The sequence below is a fragment of the Cupressus sempervirens genome, chromosome 8 (assembly GCF_028749045.1).
Source record: "Cupressus sempervirens isolate cs-2001-9-10 chromosome 8, ASM2874904v1, whole genome shotgun sequence".
NCBI lineage: Eukaryota > Viridiplantae > Streptophyta > Pinopsida > Cupressales > Cupressaceae > Cupressus > Cupressus sempervirens.
In genome coordinates, this window is record NC_143125.1 from 628727298 (window position 1) to 628737406 (window position 10109).

Below are 10109 nucleotides of genomic sequence, written 5' to 3' on the forward strand. Positions count from 1 at the left end.
GATAGGTAAGTTTTGATCTTATGTCACCAAAAGAATAACCGTTTTCTTCTAGGAAAACATATCACAGCAAAAGTATTATAATTACATGCAGGCTTTGGATTTTCTACATCATTTTCTTGTTATAGATTCCAAACATAGCAGACTGATAGGAAGGAAGACATTAAATCATCTACCAATTTTTCAGCCATAAACAACTTGTTTAAAAATCTAGATAGTTTATAAGGTTATTGTACATAATTTCTCATAATAGTAGGGTGAATGTATTTTTTCAATGTTTCAAATCAAATTCTATGATCTATCATTACTTTAAAAATGTCTGTTTAAAATTTTAGTATGGAAGGAGAAGGAGCTTCTGATGTGAAGACAAGTCCTAAGAATAATGAAGAAGAGATGAAGAAGACTGAGGAAGATCCAAAAGCTCTTTCTCTTCCACTGTACAGTATTTTCTCTTTCGCAGATGTTCTTGATTGGCTTCTCATACTTGTTGGAACACTTGGAGCAGTTGGAACTGGTCTAATCCTTCCCCTCTACATGATATTATTCTCTAGGGTTGTGAATGAAATAGGGCTGAAAACAGACGCCGTACCTCAGGTTTGTTCTCATCTAGATTGACTTTCATAATGTTGCGAACATTAGCTTAGATCTTGTTGTTGTTTTTAGATTTGATTGTGTATTCTTTATATCAAATTTTTGAATCACATTCTGTGATCCATTATGTCATGCAAAGAAAAGCGCACACAATAGAATCTAAAAACAACAAGGAACAATATAGATTATGAAAAAAAGATTAATATGATACCATTAATCTTTTTAAATTTTAATGGTCTGTGCTTGGATATCACTGAAATTGTTCCAAAGGTACTGTAATTAATGCACACAGATGATTAATATGTTGTAATTCGTTGTTTCAGTATGCCTTATATATCGTTTACCTTGCTATAGCAGCTTTTGCAGTTGGATGGGCAGGTAAGACATTCTTTTAATTCAATTGTATATTTTTTGCATTAACATTTCAGATCACATTCTTTGATTTATGATAGCAAAATATGAAAAGCTTAAAAGAAGACAATCTATCATCAATATATTAGAAAACTTAAGAATGAAAGAATGAAAAACAATATTATGAGAATGAAGTGAATTAAGAGAAATTGTAAATAGGTTTCAAACTGATAAATTTTGAAATTTTGAACTGTGGCAGAGATATCTTGTTGGATGTATGCTGCAGAGAGACAAACTACAAAAATGAGATATAAATATCTAGAATCCATATTAAAACAGGATGTGTCAGTGTTTGATACACAGATAAGGACTGGAGCTATTCTTGACAGCTTTTCTACAGATTTTCTTCTTATTCAAGAGTCTCTTGGAGATAAGGTACTCAAGATTTACCCATGTTTGAAAATGGTCTGCCTTGATGAAAATAATAATACATAGTGACAGAAAAGCCATTTTAATACTTTCTTGTGGCTGTGATTAATGATCATTTGATTAGAACCCATTGTAGTTTTTGGGCTAGGATATATAAGTTGGATTTCTTTCTCTTATGTAACTACAATCATATGGTGACAGATGGCCAGCTTTGTCTCCCATCTAGCAACAGTCCTTGCTGGTTTTGCTTTATCACTCATTTATGAATGGAGTGTGGGTCTTATTGTTCTCGCCATAGTACCATTGGTGGTTGCAATTGGGGGATTATATGCATCTCTTCTTTCTAAATTGACCTATAAAGGTCAAACTGCACTTGGAGTGGCTGCAACTATTGTAGAAGAGGTGAGAATCTGGATCTATATATACATTAAATTTCGTAGATGGTATGAATTTTGTATAGTTCATGATTTTACATTTTGTCTAAGAGATGAAATCTAGATCTATATATTCATAAAATTTCTTAGATGGTAGAAATTTCTTATGATTTAATATTTTGTTAAAGAAGTGAGAATCTAGATCTATATATTCATAAAATTTCTTAGATGGTATGATATTTCGTATAGTTCACACAATTTGACATTTTGTAGAAGATATGAGAAATTCTTAGATAGTATGAATTTTCTATAGTTCATAATTTGATATTTTGAATCACTCTTAGTGATTCACATATCCTATTTTCTTATAATGATTTATTGAAAAAAGAATATATGAATTTTTAAAAGAAACATCTTCTCCTAAAAATGTACATAATTGAATCTTAGAAAGTTTTAACTATATAAATGCTTTTGTTAAATCTAAATTGAGATACACAGGACCTTCTTTTTGGTGTTTTTGAAAATTCTAAATTTAAACATTGTTGGATCAGGTGCTTTCACAAATTCGAACCGTTTATTCCTATGTTGGGGAATACAAGGCCATGGAATATTATTCAAAGAGGCTAAAAGTTGCAGTTGGGTTGGGTTACCAAGAAGGGCTTCTTAAGGGTATCGGAATGGGTACTATAAAAGCCATAATATATACCGCTTGGGGTATGCTTTGCTGGTACGCAGGAATCCTATTGAGGAAAGGCATTTCTAATGTTGCAGATACTCTGTCCTCCATTTTTAGCATGCTTTTGGGAGTAGTGTAAGATCTCTTCTCATCTTCATCTTATCAATCATATGGGTTCCTCTTATTCACTTTTTGTTATGATCACAATTATCTTAATTTCAAGCCTTTAACTTGTCCAAAAACTGTATCAGCTTAATGAAACTTACTATTTTTGACATGTTTGATTGAAATCCAGATCCATAGGGTACGTGGTATCGAGCCTAACTTTCATAATAAAGGGAGGGGCTGCTTATAACAAGATAATGGAGATCATTAATCAGACACCAATCCCAAATGACTATTTAGTTGATGGGCCTGCCAAAGATCAATTGGAAGGCTCCATAGAGTTTAAGAATGTTGATTTCAGCTATCCTTCACGTCCTGATGCAATTGTTTTACAAAATCTAAATTTGCTGATACCTGCAAGAAGATCACTGGCTCTTGTTGGTGGCAGTGGTTCAGGAAAGAGCACTATAATTTCTCTTTTGGAAAAGTTTTATGAACCTACTAGAGGTACAATGTGTTCAACTTTGTTTATCTAAAAGATTATACTTTTTTAATTCAATATTATGAATTTGTGAAGTCGTAGATAAAAAATTGATGTTGTGATATTGCTATCATGATTTAACTATGTAGTTTTTGGGTCAAACTCATTGACCCATATTTAATGAGTAGTGATTCAACATGAATCCATCTCTCATGAGAATAAATGGACCACTCAGCACTCATTGCATCTAGGTGCTGCTCACAGAGGTGAAGCACTGGGACTTCTCGGGAGCTCACCCATCCCAGTACTCTTCCAGCTTAAGCGCCCACTCTGCTTGCAACCCCATTTGCAAAACCTTCACCAAGTGTTTTTCCTTATGAACCATTCATTAGAAAGCTCCTTTTACTCATCAATTGATAAGTAGGAGATAATTTCCACAACAAGTCAAATTGTGATATTGCTCTCAGGATTTAACTGTGTAGTTTTTGGGTCACCTAGATCCAATGAGTGCTTAGTGTTCCATTTACTGTCATGAGAGATGGATTCAAGTTGAATCACTACTCATGAAATATGGGTCAATGAGTTTAACCCAAAAACTACAAATTAAATCCTGATAGAAATATCACAATTTGACTTGCTGTAGAAATTATCTCATACTTATCAAAAATTTGATGTGTTCATCTCCAATTAAACAATTTTTATAGTGTTTTAATATAATAATAATAGAACTTAACCATCAAAACGTACTAATGTCAATGCTTTAGATTCTTTGTTATGAATTTGGGAGGTCATAAGTTAGAACTTAGTAGAAATTTATCTTCAGTTAAACATAGAATACTAATAGAGAGCAGGTTTCCACAATCTATAGAATACTAAGAATGTTTCTGGATTCAATTGTGTTACTGTTTTGTAACACAATTGAATCCAGAAACATTCTTAGTATAGGACACTCGTACTTTAATGCAACAATAATAGAACTTACTCGTCAAAACGTACCAATATCAATTGTTTACGTCAACTTCTTATAAATGATTATAATTGTTTTATATTTTTTTCCCTATTTCTGATTTAAAGATTCTGTTAATCAGAGATTCTAATAGTTTGTGTGGTTGAAACAAAAATGTAGGACAAATTCTGATAGATGGGCTAGACATTGAAAGTCTGAAAACAGTGTGGCTAAGACAACAGATAGGGTTGGTAAGTCAGGAGCCTGTGCTATTTTCAACAAGTATAAAGGAAAACATATTGTATGGAAAGGATGATGCAAACGAAGAAGAAGTAATGGCGGCTGCAATGGCTTCCAATGCACATGATTTTGTCACCAACTTTCCCCAAGGATATGAAACCAAGGTGTGAATATTTGATTCTATTTCTCTTTCAACATTGGTGAATTTTTCTAATGAATATGACATGTGGATTCTTAATGTAAAATGGAATGTTCGATAAAATATGAATGCTGAATGAGTCTAGATGCAATAATAACATAGTTTTGAATGAATGATTGATTTTAATATTTTGTATATAATTATATTATAGAGAAAATTAAATTAGAAGATATATTGAATTACTTTTGACATATACAAGTTTAATTAAGTTTAATAATTTCTTAAGATTTTTTAAATTTTTTGTTATTGTGTTAATATTTTAAAATAAGTAGTTTGCAAAGAAATGAGAATCAAACTTTTGCACATATTAATTGTAAAACATAAAGTGGAATTGAGTTCATAGGATGTTGATGATCTTGTAGATATTTAAGAAGTAGTGAAAATCAATATAAATAAATTATCATAGATGACTTGCATGTACATAAAGAAAAATAATCTATCTTATATTTCTTCAATTTAAATATTGAAGGGTGTCTCATTACATTTCACATGTGATCCCCTATTCCTTATATGTAGATTGATATACATTTTGATCTCAAAGGAATTGAGTGATTAATTTCAAAGAGTAAATAAATGGATCTAAGATGTTTTTACAATAAATTTATTCAAGATATTATAAAAGTGAGCTAATATTTAGGTACATAATTTGGTATATATTCTTGTCTCTTTCTTTATAAAAGCTTGATAGAGTTATTGGATGGATCGATAAATTCTTGTATGAATAAGGTAGGTGGGGGAAAAGGGAATACAACTTTCTGGAGGGCAGAAACAAAGGATTGCACTAGCAAGAGCAATTGTGAAGAATCCAACGATTTTACTCCTAGATGAGGCCACTAGTGCCCTTGATTATGCTTCTGAGCATCTCGTCCAATTGGCTCTTGATGAGCTCATGATTGGGAGAACAACAGTGGTCATAGCACATCGACTATCTACAATCAAGAATGTTGATACCATAGCAGTTATGAAAAATGGGTGCATTGTTGAAATGGGAAGCCATGATAAACTAATGGCCAAACAAGATGGAGGCACATATTTCTCTCTAGTTAATCTGCAAGCCACAAATAACTCCAATAATGACACAAATCATATGATACAAGTGATGCCAAATCCAAGGTATATGAGATACCCCTTGTATTAATTTCTAGCCTTTAATTTTTTTGTTTTAGTTATATTTTTGTATGATAAGTTTTAGAATTTTTTGGATACATCTAAAATCTATATAACAAGATAATTGGAATTCATTCATTATGGATTAACATGGTTTTTATTCATTTGATCAAAAAGTTCTTATAATCTCTTGAGTTAATATAACAATTTTATTTTATTTCAATTTTGAATACTTACTCCAATTGATATAATTAATTGCGTCAGTGTCATGTCATACAATAGTGACAAACATGACCCAATTGTAAAGGCACAACTATATGAAAGAAATGAGAATGAAGACAAGGTAGTTTCAAAGAAGGGTTTAGAAGTTATGATATCCAAGGGTTCAACTTGGAGATTGTTGAAAATGAGTGCAACAGATTGGCCATATGCAATTATGGGTATGGTTGGGTCCATAATGTTGGGTTGTATTATTCCAGTGCTTGCTATATTCATGGCTAAATCAATGTCTCTCTTCTTCATAAAGAATCATTCTGAAATGGAGCACAAGATTGAGATAAATACCTTTGTGTATATGGGAATTGCTCTTGCTGGATTGCTAGGCAATGTGGTGCAACAATTTTGCCTTGGGTTAATCGGGACCAATTTAAGCAAAAAAGTTAGAGAGAAAATGCTTGCAGGTACAAGATCAAACTAATACCCATTTTACTTCTTAATTTGGTTGTTTTTGGATTGAAATTATATTGTGCTATTCATCTTTCTTGCATTCATTTTATTTAACTAATAGAGATTACACCAATCTTATTAACCTAGTGGTCATTAATAGAACTTGATTTTATTATTACCATACAATCTATAAAATGAAGCATCCTACTTAGGAAAGAAGAATTTTCAACTTAATTTAAAATAAACCATTGTAATTAACCTTTTTCAATCTAGATTTTAACTACCTTGGACAAAGGATTTAGATAAAAGAATTAACCTTAACCAAAGAAATTTATAGTTTTTGTATGATGTCATGATGTTAGGTAAGAATACACAATTTTTTTTATTATTAGATGTCTTTTAGAATATAATTCTGGTCTATCTTTCATAATACATTCTGATACTTTGTTTGAACCTTGGTAAATAAAGCAATTAAAGAACATACCATCACCCTCATCAAACATTTTCTTTATATATATAATATTCTTTCTTTTTTTCTGTTTTTACTCCTTTGATATATATTCTATAAACAAAAATATCACAAATACATATTATATGCCTAAAACAAATCTAAATCTTTCTGTTTTAATGTTTTTCAAACACAACTCATATATATTTCGAAAAAAATTAGCATATCTTATTATATAAAATAATTAACTTATACGATTCATTCAAAACTTATCGTTTATATATGTATAGCATGAAATTTAGCTTTATCTAAATACTTATAATATTAACTTTGCGCTTAATTTTACAGCCATTTTGCGTAATGAGATAGCTTGGTTCGATAAAGACGAGAATGGCAGCCTTCAAATCTCCTCGCGCATTTCTTCAGATGGGACTCACGTAAAGACCATAATCGAAGAAATGTTTATCATTTCTCAGAACCTGGTCAACATTGTTGCTTCCATCATAATATGCTTCACAGTTCAGTGGCAATTCAGCTTAGTTCTCCTCGCCACATATCCTATTCTCGCTGCCGGAAACATGGCTCAGGTCTGTATACAAAACTGAATCATTAAACAAAATCAAATCTTTCTAATAGTGCATTTATATTGTTATCATGAGGATTTAACTATGTAGTATTTGAGTCAAATTCATTAAGCAATATTTTATGAATAGTGATTCACAAAAGTCTACAAGAACACTTAGCACTCATTGGATTTAAGTGATGCTCACAGAGTTGGGTCTGATGCTCAGAGAGTTGGGTCTATGTGAGCATCATCTAGATTCAATGACTGCTAAGTGTTCCATTTATTCTCATGAAAGATGGATTCTTGTGAATCACTATTTATGAAATATAGATCAACGAGTTTGATTCAAATACTATATAATTAAATCTTAATAGCGATATCACAATTTAACTTACTATAGAAAAAATATCTCCTACTTATGAAGAAGTACACTAAGACTTCTACTTCTACTTCTATTGTAATTGAACTTTGAATGCAGAGATTGTCAGATAAAGGGTTTGGAGGAGATCAAGCCAAGGCCCACAACGAAGCGACAGTTGTGGCAGGAGAAGCTTCAAAAGAGGCCAAATGGCGGGTCTGATATATGGGCTTTCTCAGCTGGGCCTCTATTGCTCCTATGCTCTGGCTCTTTGGAATGCCTCGAGGCTTGTCCATCATGGAAAGGCTAGTTTTTCCGACGTTATTGTGGCATACATGGTACTGAATCTTGCCTCCTATACACTATCGGATACAATGACTATGGCTCCAAATGTTGTCAAAAGCAGGGAGGCTGTAAAATCAGTGTTCAAAATCCTTGACAGAAAGACAGGGATGGAACCAGAGGATCCAGAAGGAATCAACGTACACCACTTGAAGGGAGACATTGAGTTCAGGAATGTTAAGTTTTGTTATCCTAATCGACCAGAAGTAGTTATTTTTGAAAACCTAGAGCTGAAATTGGAGGCAGAAAAGAGTTTAGCTCTTGTGGGATCAAGTGGGTGTGGTAAGAGCTCCATAATTGCATTGATTGAGAGATTTTATGACCCAACTGAAGGAGCTGTTTTGATTGATGAAATGAACGTCAGGAGTTACAATCTGCGGTCTCTGAGACTGAAGATTTCTCTGGTGCAGCAGGAGCCTGCTCTTTTTGCTGCTTCCATTAGAGATAACATTGTGTATGGGAAGGAGAATGCAACAGAAGAAGAGGTGATGAATGCTGCTAGAATTGCCAATGCGCATGAGTTTATAAGCAAGTTGCCAGATGGGTATGGGACTTTGGTGGGGGAGAGAGGAGTTGAGATGTCAGGAGGACAGAAGCAGAGATTGGCAATAGCGAGGGCAGTACTGAAGAATCCAGCAATTCTGCTTTTGGATGAGGCGACCAGTGGATTGGATGCAGAGTCAGAGAGGGTTGTTCAGGAGGCCTTGGAGAGAGTGATGGAGGGAAGAACATCCATTATTGTTGCTCATAGACTGTCTACTATAAAGAATGTGACCACCATTGCAGTTATGAAGGATGGGAGGATTGCAGAACAAGGAAGTCATGCAGAGCTCATGGCCACACCTCATGGAGAATACGGCAGATTGCTCAATCTCAAGGCCAGTACATCCATTGAGCAATAGCTTGTGTTGCTTGGGGTCTATGTAATTTTTAGATTAGGTTAGATTAGCATGGAAGGGTTTGGATCTATTAAAGTCAGCCATGAAAACAAAATGAGAGCAATCTTGCAAGATGTGAGATTGGGAAGAAAAAGACTAAGGCTGAAGGACTTGAGTAATGTGTATAGTAAGGGATAGTAGTGCATTGCTAATTAGTTGCTGGTGTAGGAGAAAACTCCGGCCATGGAATCTATTACTTTTTGTGTTAGAAATATCTTATTTTTGTGTGCATAGTTTATTTAAAGTCAAGTTAATTAAACTTTATATGGTTATTAGAATTACTATTTAAGATTATTATTTATATGGATTCAGAATTGTTAATTTTAAGACTATTTATATTCTATGTTATCCTAAAATTTTATCAGCCACCCCACACTTAAATCTTCATCAAACAGTTAAGACTAGATTCTATGTTAAGGGCCTTAATGCTTAGATATTATAAGTGTTTTACTTTATATTTGGTGATCTGATCTGAATCTTAGAATTTATTAGTTTCATTTTCCTCATCATCTAAAATAATCTTTGTGGTCCATGTACAAAGAGAAACTTTTATCTTTATAACATCTAGAGAAATAATACATGGAATGAACTATCAACTATAGAGTATCAAACTGCACCCATTTTACACATAACTTTATTATACAAAGTCTTCACTCAATTATTAATTTATATTTTTCATTTATTATTGTCACTATATTATTGTACTAGTACTTATAGGATTTCACATAGAGCATCAAGCATATCACCTTTATGTGAATATTCTTGAGTGAGTTTCATAACAAAAGTAATCTTACCATTTTAGTACTTATCATGTGTTTATCTTATGTCCTTCCAACAGCACGCACTCTATGTCATCATTTCTATTGTAGAGGTGAGAATATTGGCAAGCCCTCATACAAAATGATATTTTCCCCCACTTTATAGGTGTATGTCTAGAATCAACAATGAGAAAAACTTATAAAAATAGAATATACACAAACAAACATTCCCAAATTGTGTATGGATGAAAATGCTAAGGATAGGATACCTATGGTTCATATCCTACAAGGTTGACCTTTATTTTTAGCAAATTATGTGCCAAGTTTCTTGATTACATTTTTGGCTCTCTCTCAAACATCCATCACCTTTAGACATGGGTGCCCAACTCTTCTATCTATAACACTCAACTCTAAATTGTAGTGCTACGATCTCCTTTTGTTAATATAATTATAATTTCACTTAGTTTTTTTTTTGTATTTAAGAAGCTATATTAGTTTTATTTTGTTAAAAAAAAATATTTTTTTGTTTCAATGTGCA

General features: G+C 32.6%; 1 pseudogene across 1 annotated transcript; it reads left to right on the plus strand.

Moving 5' to 3' along the window:
• Positions 1-331: 331 nt before the first annotated feature.
• On the plus strand, positions 332-9057 carry LOC149544007 (ABC transporter B family member 19-like; annotated as a pseudogene). Its single transcript, XR_016355258.1, has 11 exons — positions 332-591; positions 912-966; positions 1199-1374; positions 1570-1770; positions 2294-2553; positions 2714-3030; positions 4131-4354; positions 5120-5502; positions 5761-6176; positions 6959-7197; positions 7654-9057. The product of XR_016355258.1 is annotated as an ABC transporter B family member 19-like (transcript).
• The last annotated feature ends 1052 nt before the right edge of the window (positions 9058-10109 follow it).